Source organism: Oreochromis aureus, linkage group 16 (genome assembly GCF_013358895.1).
Source record: "Oreochromis aureus strain Israel breed Guangdong linkage group 16, ZZ_aureus, whole genome shotgun sequence".
In the NCBI taxonomy this organism is placed as follows: domain Eukaryota; kingdom Metazoa; phylum Chordata; class Actinopteri; order Cichliformes; family Cichlidae; genus Oreochromis; species Oreochromis aureus.
In genome coordinates this window covers 19,623,983-19,642,651 of record NC_052957.1, presented here as the reverse complement: position 1 = coordinate 19,642,651, position 18,669 = coordinate 19,623,983, and the positions used below count along the sequence as shown (strand labels likewise).

At 38.9% G+C, this 18,669-nt stretch overlaps 1 long non-coding RNA gene across 2 annotated transcripts; it reads left to right on the top strand.

Annotated features, from left to right (window-relative positions):
* The first annotated feature begins 1,710 nt into the window (after positions 1 to 1,710).
* Positions 1,711 to 17,288, top strand: LOC120433585. 2 transcript variants are annotated; one of them, XR_005608637.1, is made up of 5 exons: positions 1,711 to 1,831; positions 5,931 to 6,046; positions 12,609 to 13,068; positions 16,549 to 16,746; positions 17,173 to 17,288. It is a non-coding gene; the product is annotated as an uncharacterized LOC120433585 (long non-coding RNA). The 2 variants fall into 2 exon arrangements; XR_005608638.1 differs by lacking the exons at positions 1,711 to 1,831; positions 5,931 to 6,046 and adding an exon at positions 10,703 to 11,458.
* Positions 17,289 to 18,669: the final 1,381 nt, after the last annotated feature.

Below are 18,669 nucleotides of genomic sequence, written 5' to 3'. Positions count from 1 at the left end.
CAACAGTAACAGAGAAAACACTTAGGGGGAATATGAAGTTAAAAAGCTAAAGAATAACTAAACTAAGACTATTTATTAGTTTGCGTAATATTAATATTTATTTAACAATAAACAGAACTTCAGAACTTGAAAGTCCAAAAGCACAAAACACAGTTTTAAAGACCCAGGAGAATGACCCTAAAATAATATTTTAATCTTTATGTTATTGTGGGGTTTTTTTTCTTTTTTTGTCCTCGTTCAGACCTTTAACTCCATACACTCAACTCAGTTTTCTGATTCATAACACAGATTGGTCAAATGGCTCCAATGACTCATGCCATCATTCAGCTGTTGAGCTGTGACTCAAAGCAGGCATGTTTTTAAGCACTCATTTATTTGGGGCATGCCAGAGTTAGAATGGGCTGGGCATGCACAAGGCGTGGACACAAATGGAGAAACAACTGGAGGGTTTTTACTTCACTTTTATGGAAATTGTATCATCATCACACTAAAGATGGAAACAGAATGCAACTGAGAATTAACTCTGATATTAGTCTGAAATTTGATAATAGTACACTGCTCAGAAAAAATTAAGGAAGCATTTGATGGTCACAGTATAACACAAAGTCAGTTCATCTTCAGGGATATCCCTCTGTTTCATAAACCATGATTCCATTTTACCTGCTTTCGTACAAATGACAGTGACAACAGTGCACTGGAGAGGAAACAACACAACTACAGACATGAATTGCCACCTTATCATGGTGGAGAGGTTTGTATGCCCTAGTTATCCCAGGAACTATGCTGTCAGGGGCAATTTGCCCCTCAAGACAAATCGGTCATGGGTGAGCAACCAGAACAAGTGAAATTTAACAGACTTCTGTGATGACAAATTCAAAAATGGACCAAGTTACCTTGACCATATCTCAGTTACTATGGCTCCAACCTGGACCCAGCCTCAGTCAAGGGGTTTGTTGAGAAGCACTTCTGTAGTACAAAGGAGCCACATCGGCAAGATCATCTGATGGAGGAGCTGTGGTGGTCCAGTGTAATGTGGATCAAACGTAGAGGCCTTGATGGACCAATCCCCAGTTGCTGGTTTGTGCTATTCTCTGATGAGTGTCCCCTTTTTTAAATTTTATTTTATTAATATTATTCAGCAGTTTACTTTATTGTTAAACATAATGATAAGGAAAGAGTTATACTCTAAATGTACTGTGACATTATCTACAGTCTTTGCTAACTTAGCTAGTTAGGGTCACTGCTTCCCCTTCCAGAAACTGCTCCAAAATGTAAAAGGCTAACTAGCAAATTTCACTGGTGTTGACACAAAAGCTTTCATTGTATTGTGAGTAAAATCTAAGTCATCATCTGTTTTGTGTTCTTTATTTGTTAGGAGTATACAAGCTTAAGGCAAGTCAAGTCTTCGACAGTCTCCGGCAGAAAAGGAGTCATCATGGAAACTCCCGGCAGCTATCCTAGCATAACTAAGGGTGGATTCCAGTGCCAGCTAAATTATGTCTGTCTCAGTAGAATCCAAGGTGGAGCTGACAGTGGCGCCATGTGGGTGGAAAAATTGACGATTCTAAGGGATCATGGCTGATCCTTAAGGGCCATAGACAACAGTAGTTTTACTTAGTTTTGTTTGAAATAATGATTAACCTATCACCAAAATGTTTCCTTCAAAGGGTACTAATAAACTTTTTCCTTCCTAGCATTAGTTTTATTTGTCTGCAGCAACATAGAGCAAAATCCAGTCAGCCTCTGAACCCGCCTCCCCCCTTCTTTCCGTATTTCATGATTTGATTTGGTCCAGATGGCAGCGCTCTCGGCTGAGCGAAGAGGAAAGAAGGTAGGATGGTCCGTTCAAATGAAAAGAGAAATTAAACTCATGGCAAAGTCCACATGGAAGAAACTGCTTGACTTTCCTAGTATTAGATAGCTTACTTATTTACTTTCTTCCTTCAGAAAAGTTAAGGTATATTTTATTTATTTTATTATCTACTATTTATTATAACTAAAATCATTAAAATATAAAGAAAGTGGTTTGCACATCTTAATCTTCCACAAATCAGTCTGAGCAGAATATTAATCCATGTCTGCACAGTGTTATATTTATAGGACTGGCATGGTTTGCAATATTAAAGCAGTCTAGCCTGAAGTGATATTTGTGTTCATGAGGTTGCACCCCAGACAGTGGGTTCTGAAAGCGGAAGGCTCTGCCTCCCACAATGCCTTTAAATATCCTAGCAACCACAAGTAAACCAGCAGTCTGAGAGCAAAATGCTTTACTGGGTTGGTACAGACATGAGGTCTTTGAGACAAGACTGGGCCTGATTATTCAAGACCTTGTATGTGAAGGATTTTAAATATGATTCTGGATTTAACAGTGAACCAATGAAGAGAAGCCAATATGGGAAAAATATGCTCTCTTTTTCTAGTCCCTGTCAGTACTCTTTTTCCAGCATTTTGAATCAACTGAAGGCTTTTCAGGGAGTTTTAGGATCACAGTTGGATACTTTTGATAAATTTGATACACTCGGCATGTGATCATGTGGTTGGGAACTGACTTCTGTCACAAAACAGGAAATATGTGATAATTATGAGTCTTATGAGACAGGACTTCAGTCTCTCACGTGCTTTCTGTTTGCTTGCATCCAATCATTTGCTACCACTTATCCATTTGAGCTGCAGTCTTAGACATGCCCAGGACATGCTGGCAGATCTTGCCAGCATGTCCTGGACCTGCCTCAGGGGCCTCATATGTGTGGAACATGCCCAGGAGGCATCCTGATCAAATTAAGTTGCACATGCTTTTCATATGTTCTGTGATAATATTGGTGCCCTGATCACTTGTTTTGTATTGAGCTAATCTGTTATGGGTATGCCCTAAAAACGGGCTCAATGTAAGTCAAGAAGTTGTACCACCAGTATTATCAAATAATACTGGTGATACTTATATTTTCATAATGTATTTCATCCACAGCTCCTATTATGTTTTGTTCCTGTTTTCAAGAGCCCCTGGCAGGGACCTGTATGAGATTCAGAAACTGAGTTGTTTTTAGTATCATGTTGAGCTGTGAGAAATGGTTAGAGGAACTTGTTATTACATTTTCATTTCTCACAAAATGCTGTAACTCATATGTTCTCTTTACTAAGCCTCTGTTTTTAGTCCTTGCTCGCTATTCTCTAGTAGTCTAGTAGTAAAATTAAGCTCTACCTGATCAATCCATAGGTGGCCCCTCAACAAGCAACAAGTTTTGCAGTGTACATAACAGGTAGCAGTTTGAAAGGCTCAAAACAAGAAGACATATTTGATAGAAGCTAAATATAGAAGCTTGTGCATGTTGGTCAGAGAATATAAGAGAAAGGACACAATGGGTCACCTTTGATTCAGGGCACACTTGGAACAATAATCAAGATAATAATAACCTTCCATAATTATCTGTGTAGTTCTTGTATTGCAAAACAAGGTTACTGCATCGCACACAAAAGATGCAACAAAGACAATAAAATCCCATAATTGTCTGTGTAATTATTGCATGTTGGTGCTTGAATTTAGATTTATGTTACATTTTGATTGCTGTGATTTTGATTATATGTATTTTAAAGATCTCCATGTAAGCTGCTAGTTATTAACAGACAGATACAGAGCAATACCTTCTTTCACACTTATGTTTCTGTATCTACAAAGAATATCTCTGCATTTGACATTTTTGTTTATTTACTATCAGGAGCATTTGAACTGATTCTGTTATTTTTGATGCATCTCTCGTATTGGCTCGATGACTAAATGGATGTTTCCTTTACGAAATAATGTTAAATCCCTTCCTCAGGAATCCTGTCTGTGTAGTTCTGGTTTAAGTTACGGTCTTTGATTTGTTGTTATTTGTGCTCTTGGTTCTCTTTATGCTTTTGTGATTATGTTATAGTTTTAAGTCTTTAGATTTCTGTCTCTGTGTCTTCCTGTGTTTCACGTTTTTCGCATCTCCGTGTTCCATGTGCCCTCTCCGTCTCTCCAAGTCAGTCGTGCCTCCGTGTCTCTGTGCGTGTTTCATGTTTCCTGTTTCCTGTTTTACTTTGACAGTTTCGTGACCCAAAAGCAGGACTCACGAAGCTCAAAAGAATGAACTTGGGGCTGTGTACAAGAGACCACAACTCGAACAGGAAACTAAACTAAGAACTAAACTAGACAACTAGGAGCTAGGAGTTACGAGAGCCACAAAGTGCACAGAAATCACACACGATAACATGGGACGACACGACAACATGCAGAGGAAAACGCAGGACTTAAATACACAAAAGATAAAGAGGGGATGAGACACAGGAGGGGAACAGCTGGGAGAGATCAAACATAACGAGAGGAGGAGGAAGCAAAACTGAATACACTAACATAGGACTTCCTGCCTGCCCCAGCAACACTACATGACAGTCTGGGCTGTGTGCCATGACTTCTTGTTCTTTAAATATAAATTTTAATTTTTTTATTTAAATTATTAAATATTTATGGTGAACCTAACCAGTGAGTTAGGCAGTGTGAAAATTTTAATAGTTCTTCACAGTGTGCTGCAACCTCTGTCTGTCCTCTATCTTCCTGCATACAAATAGATGGGGTTTTTTGTTTTTTTTGTGTGTGTGTGTGTGATTATTACTATGCAACACTTTTAATACTTGATTAACACTATGCAATTTTAAATTGTACTTCCTGTACTTCCTTCAGCCATCCTGGTTGCTGCAACACTGTGCAGCAATATATTCGGTTTTAGAATTTAAATTCAATGTTTATTGTAGCTAGGCTCAAAATGTTAATGCTAGCTTATTTTAATAAACAACACTGTCATATGCAAGATGAGGGTGCCACTAGGGGTGGCAGGAGATTACTTTAGGGTGGCACATGCCACCCCATACCACCCGTAGATCCGCCTGGGTGGCAGATGCCACCCTCAAATCCGCCTTTCTGATCAGCAGGGAGTTGTGCGTACTCCCTGCTGATGACCTGCAGTATTAGATGGTATGGAGCCCAGTCTAAGTGGGTCTACCTGTATGAATAAAGGTTAAATAAAAAATAAAAAGAGGCTTGGTAGTGAAAATCCTAGACAAAAGGAAACGGTTTAATGAATCCAAACAAAGAGGCACTGTTAGATCAATGAGGAGGAAGGAGCTGCTATAAAAAAAGCCCATGCAACTAACAATTGCTCTTTATTCAGAAAGTTGCCAGACTAGATGACTTACATTCTAATTCCAGTGATTTAAAAAGAATGAAAACAGGAGACATGTTACAGTTCATAAAGACTAAGAAGCCTTTTGTTTTGTTTGTTTTTTTTCAAAAGGTCCTGATCCTGTACCTCATTAATTTGGAAGATTAAGTCAGTAAAGTAAAATGTTTTGACCTGAGTGATCTGATGTCTGGACGTCTGAATAGAAAGACACCCCTTGCACTTTACACCATTTTGTTTAAGGTCTGTGCAGCCTGTCTGAGCTTAACTGGAGAGAAGAAGCAAAGAAGGGTTTAAAGTGGGATGTAGCAGGTGAGGTCGCAGTATATGAGTAACAGGAGGAAATTACTCAATTGCAAATGAGTCACTGGTAAGCTGACCTATGCTGCTGTTGCTCTGTGTTGATTTAGACAAATGTTACAGTATAGAAGAGGATGTTAGCTTAGCAATAATGGCTGCTGTTCAACCTTTATCTGGGATAAAGGTAGAATCAAAATGGAATTTGGTAGCATTTAAATTTTTAATTGATGACTCCTCCAAAAGCAAGCAAGATACATAAAACTGCATGTATAGAAATATTCGTTTTCATTTAAACAAATAAAAATTGCTTAAATGTTTATTAACTTTGGCCACAGATAAAGTTTCAAATCCCCTTGAAGGTACAGCTCTGTGACGACTTTTGCTGTTGCACAATTGTCCCATAAAACTATTTTATGATGTCTCTGCTGCCACCAGGCCCTAACCCATTAGTGACCATGGATACCACGGCCTGCCCTGCACCATGGCAACATCCATCACTGGAAACATTACCACGACACTGCCAGCGACACAGTATAGCCTGCATTTACTGAGTGAGTCATTATATTTTCCTTGTTTTTAGATATATTTTCTCCATGAATGAACCCATCATGACAGATCCACAGCATGATTTTTAAAAAGAAAGGAAGAAAACATCATTTAGGCCTACAAATAGTTGCTTTCAGCTGTTGCTTTATTTCCCAGAGGCCCCAAGAGCAGATGGATCTGCCTACAATACATTAAAATCCACTCAGCCTACAGCACATGTACATTCTAATACAATACTGACACTGTGACACTAATGCACTTTTATTATCAAATTAGCTATAGTCAGAGATGTTTTCTGCATTTTTAATGAATAAAAATCATAAAACATTCAAAGCTTAAATTTACAATAAAGATTTCACTTAACTATGACTATAACTGCATTTAATGAGTTTCAGTATGCCGATGACAGGTTGTCTGTTATGCCACAATATATTCCTAAATTGATAACTTGGTTAGCACCAACTCTTTAAGTATGATTAAAAAAAACAAAAAAACCCCAAAAACAATGGTAATCTTTGTCTAAGATGGATTCTTGTAATTTATTGTATTACAAATTAATTACTGTTAGTTACTGCTAGCTGAATCAAAAAAATGTAAAGACTGAATTCAGTCAAACTGAACAGTTTTAAAGGATGCAGATATAGTTGCTATTTATAAGCATTTTGTGTATATTCAGTGAATCTATCCATCACCTGCCGCCATGAAATGAGAATGAAAACAGGAAACACTACAAATCAGTTTATAAGCACTAGCAGTTGTGCCTTGGTTTGTATTTCTAGACTTACTGGAGTCTCACGGATGGCTTTTCACTTTCCATACTCACCCAATGCAAAGAGAACAGCCTCTTTTTAATTTAAATAAGTCGTCCTTCATGCAAATCAAATAACACTGATGTGTTTGTGCAGCTGACTGTGACACAAGGTATTGGGACTGCCACAGAATGCAAAACCAAACAGAGAGGCTGGATAAATATTTAACTACCTTAAAGACACTAAGGGAAGCTTCACTTGGAAGCTTTACACACGAATGGTCTCTGGCTGATCACTTATAAGGTAGAGCCAAGAAATCAGCTCACATTCATCAGACTTCTCTTGGTTTTACTGCATCATCTAAATTGAGGAGTAAAATTCTAATAATGTCAACTAATAATAATATAATAATTTGTATAATGTTTTATTTTTTTTTATTTTAAGATCTCCCAGAGGTGAATTACCTAAGCATCCTAACCAGTGTTGGGACTAACGCGTTATTAAGTAACGCGTTACAGTAACTACGTTATTATTGTGGTAACGAGCACGGTAACTAGTTATTATGCCAAAACCAGGAACGCGTTACTCGTTACTGGGATTTAGATAGGCTCGTTATTCGTTACTTCGTGTGGTGGATATCACGGAGCTTCCACAGATTCAATAACATTAGCAAGTGGTGGAAGCCAGCAGGTGGATGAAGGAAAAGGGAGGCAAGAGGAGAGACCCGCCGGTCCGCGTGTCAGGTGAACTGAACTTCAGGTAAGAAGTTATGACCTGCAGTCTATCGGAGTCAGATATAAACCAAGTTTAGGTGGAGTTTATTTTCGGTATGCTGACATTTTCGTACTACGTGCTAGCTAGCATGACGGAGTTTCTATACAGCTGGGTGGGTGCTATGTTACTGATGTTGAACTTTATTTTGTTCATACGGTTAATTATTAGAGTTGCCAACCGTCCTGTAAAAAACAGAATCGTCTGGTATTCAGAGAAAATATTACGCGTTTCGTACTGAGGTGAAAAGGAACACAGTTTGTCCCGGACTTCAGCTACAATGAAAAAGACACAAAGCTAAAGCTGAACAGCTGCACAGCTGCCTCTTCTTCTCTCATTCTCTCCTCTCCTGTTTCTACTTCAATCACGAAACTGTTCAATGATCAGCTGATCGGCTTTTCTCTCTTGTTTATTTATCGCCCACTTTGCGCCAGAAAGAGGAAACCAGCGGATGTCGCGTTAAACAACAGCAGCACGTTTAAGCTTGATCAGCTGTTGTTAGAATTTATTTAATATTAATTTCTAGTATCAGCTGATGTTTGCTGGAGCCACAGCTGTAAAGCTGCTGGTCATGATATCGGTTTGGTTATCTGGTGAGAGGGAAACATGCAGATGAAACCAGGAGATGTCCTTACTGAATCATCAGAGCTGAACAGGTGATGGAGAAACAGGTTTACCTTTTAGGTGACATGAATGAGTTGAAGGGAAGTTATGAGCTGTTTCTGAGAGACAAATAACACCAGGATCCTTTTCTAAGTAGCTGACAGCTGGTAACTGTGCAGGGGCGGGTCTAGCAAAGTGTTGCCAGGGGGCCGAGGGCATTAACAGGGAAAGGGGGGGACAAGGAAATACTTTTCTTTCTTATTCTCATTTAAAATGTCTCGCTTTTAAAAAAAATAATTATCTGAATCTTACAACAAACAATTGACAGATTGATACATATATACCATCAGAACAGTGTACATCACTGTCACAACAGTGTTTATTTTCATTCAAAGGCTTTATGATTTTTCCTATAATGGTGGGCCGGTCTCTAGTCAAAATGCCCGGGACGATTGTTTTGTCCCAGTCCAGCTCTGTATGCAGCTCATCTGCAGTCTGGTGTTACCTACATCTTCCTATTCAGAAGGCAGAATTTCCAAGTTCTGAGTACAATCAAAAGCACCACGACTGCAGTTTTTGTGTTGGATGTAAAAAGCAGGCTAGAATCATGCGGCGCTCAACGACGGTCCAGGCGTGATTTCTCTCGTGGAAATGTGCACATTATTTTTCCTTTCTATTGGTAGGTGGCACAGTGCACTTGTGGCAAGTAAGCAAGATAGAAGACTGGCAGTCTGGCTGGGTATCCAGTTACGGAAGCAACACATTAACAAGCTTAATTCTGAGTAAAACCAAAGTTACTTTCCCTAGTAACTAGTTACTTTGAAAGTAACGAGTAACTTGAAGTAACTGAGTTACTTTTTTAGAGAAGTAACTAGTAATGTAACTAAGTTGGTCTGGCACCTGCATATATGTCTGATTTGCTGAAGCCCTATGTCCCCACTCGTTCGCTCCGGTCAGCTGAGCAGTTGTTGCTCTCAGTCCCCAAATCACGGTTGAAACTGAGAGGAGACCGAGCGTTCTCTATTGTGGCTCCTAAGCTTTGGAATAATCTTCCTCTTCACATTAGGCAATCGACATCAGTGATGGTTTTTAAATCCAGATTGAAAACGCATTTTTATTTACTGGCTTTTGACTCAGTATACAAAGTTTATATTAGTTTATTATAGTTTACAAATGACAAAATGTTTACACAAAATCATGACAGTGTTTACATGATATCATCCACTACTAACATTATTTACTGTATCTTTTGAAAAAAATTTTACCGCTATTTAAACAGCACAAGACTTAAGAATATTTAACAGGAGCAAGTTTCATTTTCCCTGGTTTTACTACAACACTGTTCCCCAAACGCAGCAAACCTTCACCATCTAATCCAGAAGGGTCACCTCTTCACCCTCACATGGAAGAAGTAATCTGATTGGCATAGTGGTATGTTTGAAGCAGGTCCCTTATGTAGCACTGGAACCCAGTCACGATGTGTTTCATCCATTTCATAGGCTGGTTTGCCTGCAATAATGCCAAATAATTAGCAACGCTATAAATAGAAGGTAGTTCTGCAAAATCACTCAGTAGGATGTTTGTTCTAATTTGCTATGAGCTCAGAGTGCATCGAAAATAAAACTAATAGGCTATAAAGAGTGATATGAACATATTTAGAACTTACCGGAATGAAAATGGAGCACACCAACAGATATCTGGAGATGGAAGAGAACTGGATATCAGCTCGTCTCACAGCTGCTATCCAGGCTAGACGCCTTCGTTTGGTAACATCCGATACACGAGCTGCCTCATGTTGCTTCCAGGTTGGGAAAGAATGAAAAGATAAACCATTTTCAAGCTAATTCTCTTGCCGGCCGTGCGATCGAACATTGCAGCCGACCACACAGTAAATACCAACCGTGGCTGTTGTGTGCGCCTTCGCTCCCTTTTCACTTGCGCTAGACCCCCTAAATGACGGATCGGGCCAAAATCCTTTCCACGCCCACCCCCGTGACATCACGCTCCAAAGCCCTGTTGAACGAATCACCGAATCACTCACCCCCTCCCTCCTGGCTCACAGCTCAAACGAGTTGAACGAATCACTGACTCACTCACTCACCCCCTCCCTTCCTGTTACGAATCACTCACTCACTCACCCCCTCCCTCCTGGCTCACAGCTTCTTCTTCTTCTTGGTTGGCAACCAATGTTAAGGCGCTTTACCGCCCCCTGGCTCACAGCTCAGTGGACATTTAGATGAGAAAATATATATTTGACACATTTAAGGAAAATACCAATAAAATAAAATAAAAATAAATAAATGTTCCCTTTAGAATTTTTTTTTGCTCTTTTTTGCTCTAAAGAAAATAGTTGTTTTCTTTTACAATCATTCATCTTAGCAGTAGGATTTACATTAAAAGAGAAACAAATTAAGTTTGAGTGAAAATATACACTTTTGCACTCTCTGGTCAACTGACTCAGTGACTCAAATGACTCAAGAAACCCGATTCACTTTGGTGAGTGACTCATTAAAACTCGATTCAGTAAAAAGAATCGAATTTACCATCACTATTCACTATTTTCTGTTTACCGAAGGAAACAATCTAAATACATTATTCCTGCTTTGTAAAACAATTATACAACACAAATGATACTTAAACCCTTGTGCAGCACCATGTTTTCTTGAGAACAGGGCACAGTGGTGTATACTAACCTGAGAATGGTGCCCAGTGTTTTATTCAGATGTCATGTGAGCCACTCTGCGTGGTTCTTGGGTCCTGTGCCACTCAATTAAGGAAAATCCTGGATGCGCCCCTGAAAAAGCCCCACTCTTTTCTCAGACAGCGCAGACAGCAAGGATTTTGGTCCTCCCCGCAATCGCCGTTGTTTTGAATTACATTTAAGGTAAAGCCATGTGTGTTTTCTTCGGTTACACGATTTAAAAGGCTGAAGAAAAAGCTGCATCCTTAATTCATTCTTATGTGTGAAAGGTTTTATTCCCACCCTGCCCCCCTCTCGCTCTCTGTCGCTGGTTAGTGGTTCAGCCATTTTCAGCCCGCCTCCTCCTTTCTTTCTTTGCTAGACTCACAAGAGAATCATCGGTCCTGTTTTATTCTAACAATTTTGGGCTGTGGACTTCTTTCTCCCGGAAGTTGGAATGTGTAAATATTATGATTAGTGGACAGCAATGATTAGCGGATGGATGGAGCTGCTTCCTTTTGTGGCAGTTTCTGCCACAACATACTGTCCATGTGACTCTGCGCTACTACGTGTCCTTCTCGTGACGTTGTCTCTTCTATGTGCTGATGTAGAAGGTATTTTGTAGTGCCTAGGCTACGATGAACTGAATTTAAATGTTGTATTTGTCCACTGCAGCTTCTTAATTTAACATTCAAGCTTCAGAGATTTGGCTTACAAGACATATGACGTCAATGTGCGCTGCAGGGTCTTAATATTATTATTTTTTTAAACGAGCTTTGTGGTTCTTCAAACTGAATGGTTGTGTATTATCATTTATTATCTATTTGTTACATATACATATTTAACTTGAAATTGATGGTTTCTGCTTGTGATTTCAGTTTGTGGTGATACATCATCCATAAAGTTCCAGACTGTAGTTCTTTGTTCATGAACGTGCTGTATAATTAGTAACACCCCTCTCTTCCCCTCTGATAACATTATATGAAAAATGAACAATAAGCAACATTCCTGAGTCAGGAATGTTTCTTATTGTTCATTTTTCATATAATGTTTTTAATCAATATTTGATTATTTGATGAGTATTTATTAAAAAAATGTTGTATTGTACTGTCTCAGGTGATGCACCTAAGTTAGTGCATCACTCTAAAATCAAAAGTGTTCTTCCCTCCCCATCCTCAGCTGCCTCCCTCTTCCCGCTCTACCACACCCACCCACACACACAGGGCTTGGGGTGCAGATGTGTCACCAGGGTGCAGGGGAGGCACTCCCCCCCCCTCTGTCCCCTTCTGGCCACCTGTGCCTCAATTTTATTCTGCAACCTAGACATCCACATTACTCACACTCTCACATAACACATACATATAGGGCCTTGGGGGTGGGCACGTTTTACAGCATCCAGAGGATGGTCGGTGTATTCCAACCCACCTCTGGCGCTGGTGCCCTACCCTCAATTTTAATGCATATAGACACTGAGGGTTTTCGGGAGGAGCTGTGCTGCTCTCTGGCAGGAAGCACCATGCCCTCCATGCAGTTTACTTTATTGTTAAACATAATGATAAGGAAAGAGTTATACTCTAAATGTACTGTGACATTATCTACAGTCTTTGCTAACTTAGCTAGTTAGGGTCACTGCTTCCCCTTCCAGAAACTGCTCCAAAATGTAAAAGGCTAACTAGCAAATTTCACTGGTGTTGACACAAAAGCTTTCATTGTATTGTGAGTAAAATCTAAGTCATCATCTGTTTTGTGTTCTTTATTTGTTAGGAGTATACAAGCTTAAGGCAAGTCAAGTCGTCGACAGTCTCCGGCAGAAAAGGAGTCATCATGGGAAACTCCCGGCAGCTATCCTAGCATAACTAAGGGTGGATTCCAGTGCCAGCTAAATTATATGTCTGTCTCAGTAGAATCCAAGGTGGAGCTGACAGTGGCGCCATGTGGGTGGAAAAATTGACGATTCTAAGGGATCATGGCTGATCCTTAAGGGCCATAGACAACAGTAGTTTTACTTAGTTTTGTTTGAAATAATGATTAACCTATCACCAAAATGTTTCCTTCAAAGGGTACTAATAAACTTTTTTCCTTCCTAGCATTAGTTTTATTTGTCTGCAGCAACATAGAGCAAAATCCAGTCAGCCTCTGAACCCGCCTCCCCCCTTCTTTCCGTATTTCATGATTTGATTTGGTCCAGATGGCAGCGCTCTCGGCTGAGCGAAGAGGAAAGAAGGTAGGATGGTCCGTTCAAATGAAAAGAGAATTAAACTCATGGCAAAGTCCACATGGAAGAAACTGCTTGACTTTCCTAGTATTAGATAGCTTACTTATTTACTTTCTTCCTTCAGAAAAGTTAAGGTATATTTTATTTATTTTATTATCTACTATTTATTATAACTAAAATCATTAAAATATAAAGAAAGTGGTTTGCACATCTTAATCTTCCACAAATCAGTCTGAGCAGAATATTAATCCATGTCTGCACAGTGTTATATTTATAGGACTGGCATGGTTTGCAATATTAAAGCAGTCTAGCCTGAAGTGATATTTGTGTTCATGAGGTTGCACCCCAGACAGTGGGTTCTGAAAGCGGAAGGCTCTGCCTCCCACAATGCCTTTAAATATCCTAGCAACCACAAGTAAACCAGCAGTCTGAGAGCAAAATGCTTTACTGGGTTGGTACAGACATGAGGTCTTTGAGACAAGACTGGGCCTGATTATTCAAGACCTTGTATGTGAAGGATTTTAAATATGATTCTGGATTTAACAGTGAACCAATGAAGAGAAGCCAATATGGGAAAAATATGCTCTCTTTTTCTAGTCCCTGTCAGTACTCTTTTTCCAGCATTTTGAATCAACTGAAGGCTTTTCAGGGAGTTTTTAGGATCACAGTTGGATACTTTTGATAAATTTGATACACTCGGCATGTGATCATGTGGTTGGGAACTGACTTCTGTCACAAAAACAGGAAATATGTGATAATTATGAGTCTTATGAGACAGGACTTCAGTCTCTCACGTGCTTTCTGTTTGCTTGCATCCAATCATTTGCTACCACTTATCCATTTGAGCTGCAGTCTTAGACATGCCCAGGACATGCTGGCAGATCTTGCCAGCATGTCCTGGACCTGCCTCAGGGGGCCTCATATGTGTGGAACATGCCCAGGAGGCATCCTGATCAAATTAAGTTGCACATGCTTTTCATATGTTCTGTGATAATATTGGTGCCCTGATCACTTGTTTTGTATTGAGCTAATCTGTTATGGGTATGCCCTAAAAACGGGCTCAATGTAAGTCAGCAGCTGTACCACCAGTATTATCAAATAATACTGGTGATACTTATATTTTCATAATGTATTTCATCCACAGCTCCTATTATGTTTTGTTCCTGTTTTCAAGAGCCCCTGGCAGGGACCTGTATGAGATTCAGAAACTGAGTTGTTTTTAGTATCATGTTGAGCTGTGAGAAATGGTTAGAGGAACTTGTTATTACATTTTCATTTCTCACAAAATGCTGTAACTCATATGTTCTCTTTACTAAGCCTCTGTTTTTAGTCCTTGCTCGCTATTCTCTAGTAGTCTAGTAGTAAAATTAAGCTCTACCTGATCAATCCATAGGTGGCCCCTCAACAAGCAACAAGTTTTGCAGTGTACATAACAGGTAGCAGTTTGAAAGGCTCAAAACAAGAAGACATATTTGATAGAAGCTAAATATAGAAGCTTGTGCATGTTGGTCAGAGAATATAAGAGAAAGGACACAATGGGTCACCTTTGATTCAGGGCACACTTGGAACAATAATCAAGATAATAATAACCTTCCATAATTATCTGTGTAGTTCTTGTATTGCAAAACAAGGTTACTGCATCGCACACAAAGATGCAACAAAGACAATAAAATCCCATAATTGTCTGTGTAATTATTGCATGTTGGTGCTTGAATTTAGATTTATGTTACATTTTGATTGCTGTGATTTTGATTATATGTATTTTAAAGATCTCCATGTAAGCTGCTAGTTATTAACAGACAGATACAGAGCAATACCTTCTTTCACACTTATGTTTCTGTATCTACAAAGAATATCTCTGCATTTGACATTTTTGTTTATTTACTATCAGGAGCATTTGAACTGATTCTGTTATTTTTGATGCATCTCTCGTATTGGCTCGATGACTAAATGGATGTTTCCTTTACGAAATAATGTTAAATCCTTCCTCAGGAATCCTGTCTGTGTAGTTCTGGTTTAAGTTACGGTCTTTGATTTGTTGTTATTTGTGCTCTTGGTTCTCTTTATGCTTTTGTGATTATGTTATAGTTTTAAGTCTTTAGATTTCTGTCTCTGTGTCTTCCTGTGTTTCACGTTTTTCGCATCTCCGTGTTCCATGTGCCCTCTCCGTCTCTCCAAGTCAGTCGTGCCTCCGTGTCTCTGTGCGTGTTTCATGTTTCCTGTTTCCTGTTTTACTTTGACAGTTTCGTGACCCAAAAGCAGGACTCACGAAGCTCAAAAAGAATGAACTTGGGGCTGTGTACAAGAGACCACAACTCGAACAGGAAACTAAACTAAGAACTAAACTAGACAACTAGGAGCTAGGAGTTACGAGAGCCACAAAGTGCACAGAAATCACACACGATAACATGGGACGACACGACAACATGCAGAGGAAAACGCAGGACTTAAATACACAAAAGATAAAGAGGGGATGAGACACAGGAGGGGAACAGCTGGGAGAGATCAAACATAACGAGAGGAGGAGGAAGCAAAACTGAATACACTAACATAGGACTTCCTGCCTGCCCCAGCAACACTACATGACAGTCTGGGCTGTGTGCCATGACTTCTTGTTCTTTAAATATAAATTTTAATTTTTTTATTTAAATTATTAAATATTTATGGTGAACCTAACCAGTGAGTTAGGCAGTGTGAAAATTTTAATAGTTCTTCACAGTGTGCTGCAACCTCTGTCTGTCCTCTATCTTCCTGCATACAAATAGATGGGGTTTTTTTGTTTTTTTTTATGTGTGTGTGTGTGTGATTATTACTATGCAACACTTTTAATACTTGATTAACACTATGCAATTTTAAATTGTACTTCCTGTACTTCCTTCAGCCATCCTGGTTGCTGCAACACTGTGCAGCAATATATTCGGTTTTAGAATTTAAATTCAATGTTTATTGTAGCTAGGCTCAAAATGTTAATGCTAGCTTATTTTAATAAACAACACTGTCATATGCAAGATGAGGGTGCCACTAGGGGTGGCAGGAGATTACTTTAGGGTGGCACATGCCACCCCATACCACCCCGTGAGATCCGCCCGGGGTGGCAGATGCCACCCTCAAATCCGCCCCTGATCAGCAGGGGTTGTGCGTACTCCTGCTGATGACCTGCAGTATTAGATGGTATGGAGCCCAGTCTAAGTGGGTCTACCTGTATGAATAAAGGTTAAATAAAAAATAAAAAGAGGCTTGGTAGTGAAAATCCTAGACAAAAGGAAACGGTTTAATGAATCCAAACAAAGAGGCACTGTTAGATCAATGAGGAGGAAGGAGCAGCTATAAAAAAGCCCATGCAACTAACAATTGCTCTTTATTCAGAAAGTTGCCAGACTAGATGACTTACATTCTAATTCCAGTGATTTAAAAAGAATGAAAACAGGAGACATGTTACAGTTCATAAAGACTAAGAAGCCTTTTGTTTTGTTTGTTTTTTTTCAAAAGGTCCTGATCCTGTACCTCATTAATTTGGAAGATTAAGTCAGTAAAGTAAAATGTTTTGACCTGAGTGATCTGATGTCTGGACGTCTGAACAGAAAGACACCCCTTGCACTTTACACCATTTTGTTTAAGGTCTGTGCAGCCTGTCTGAGCTTAACTGGAGAGAAGAAGCAAAGAAGGGTTTAAAGTGGGATGTAGCAGGTGAGGTCCCAGTATATGAGTAACAGGAGGAAATTACTCAATTGCAAATGAGTCACTGGTAAGCTGACCTATGCTGCTGTTGCTCTGTGTTGATTTAGACAAATGTTACAGTATAGAAGAGGATGTTAGCTTAGCAATAATGGTTGCTGTTCAATCTTTATCTGGGATAAAGGTAGAATCAAAATGGAATTTGGTAGCATTTAAATTTTTAATTGATGACTCCTCCAAAAAGCAAGCAAGATACATAAAAACTGCATGTATAGAAATATTCGTTTTCATTTAAACAAATAAAAATTGCTTAAATGTTTATTAACTTTGCCACAGATAAAGTTTCAAATCCCCTTGAGGGTACAGCTCTGTAACGATTTTGCTGTTGTTGCACAATTGTCCCATAAAACTATTTTATGATGTCTCTGCTGCCACCAGGCCCTAACCCATTAGTGACCATGGATACCACGGCCTGCCCTGCACCATGGCAACATCCATCACTGCAAACATTACCACGACACTGCCAGCGACACAGTATAGCCTGCATTTACTGAGTGAGTCATTATATTTTCCCTTGTTTTTAGATATATTTTCTCCATGAATGAACCCATCATGACAGATCCACAGCATGATTTTTAAAAAGAAAGGAAGAAAACATCATTTAGGCCTACAAATAGTTGCTTTCAGCTGTTGCTTTATTTCCCAGAGGGCCCAAGAGCAGATGGATCTGCCTACAATACATTAAAATCCACTCAGCCTACAGCACATGTACATTCTAATACAATACTGACACTGTGACACTAATGCACTTTTATTATCAAATTAGCTATAGTCAGAGATGTTTTCTGCATTTTAATGAATAAAAATCATAAAACATTCAAAGCTTAAATTTACAATAAAGATTTCACTTAACTATGACTATAACTGCATGTAATGAGTTTAAATATGCTGATGACAGTTTGTCTGTTATGCCACAATATATTCCTAAATTGATAACTTGGTTAGCACCATCTCTTTAAGTATGATTAAAAAAAAAACAAAAAACAAAAAAACAATGGTAATCTTTGTCTAAGATGGATTCTTGTAATTTATTGTATTACAGGTTAATTACTGTTAGTTACTGCTAGCTGAATCAAACAAATGTAAAGATTGAATTCAGTCAAACTGAACAATTTTAAAGGATGCAGATATAGTTGCTATTTATAAGCATTTTGTGTATATTCAGTGAATCTATCCACTCCTTTCCAAACAGGAAACACTCTACAGTTCAGTTTATAAGCACTAGCAATTTTGCCTTTTTTTGTATTTCTAGACTTACTGGAGTCTCACTGATGGCTTTTCACTTTCCATACTCACCCAATGCAAAGAGAACAGCCTCTTTTTAATTTAAATAAGTCATCCTTCATGCAAATCAAATAACACTGATGTGTTTGTGCAGCTGACTGTGACACAAGGTATTGGGACTGCCACAGAATGCAAAACCAAACAGAGAGGCTGGATAAATATTTAACTACCTTAAAGACACTAAGGGAAGCTTCACTTGAAAGCTTTACACATGAATGGTCTCTGGCTGATCACTTATAAGGTAGAGCCAAGAAATCAGCTCACATTCATCAGACTTCTCTTGGTTTTACTGCATCATCTAAATTGAGGAGTAAAATTCTAATAATGTCAACTAATAATAATATAATAATTTGTATAATGTTTTATTTTTTTATTTTAAGATCTCCCAGAGGTGAATTACCTAAGCATCCTACCTAAGATGCCTTCACTATTAGTGATGTTCGATTAAGTGAACGAATCGTTCAATACTCGAGAATCACTTTACTGACTCGTGAATCATGATTCACAAGCGCAACTGACTCACTGACTCATCCCTGTTGCTGTTAGCAAACTAATTCCATTAGTAGAAATATATCTAGCTTATAATTAAAA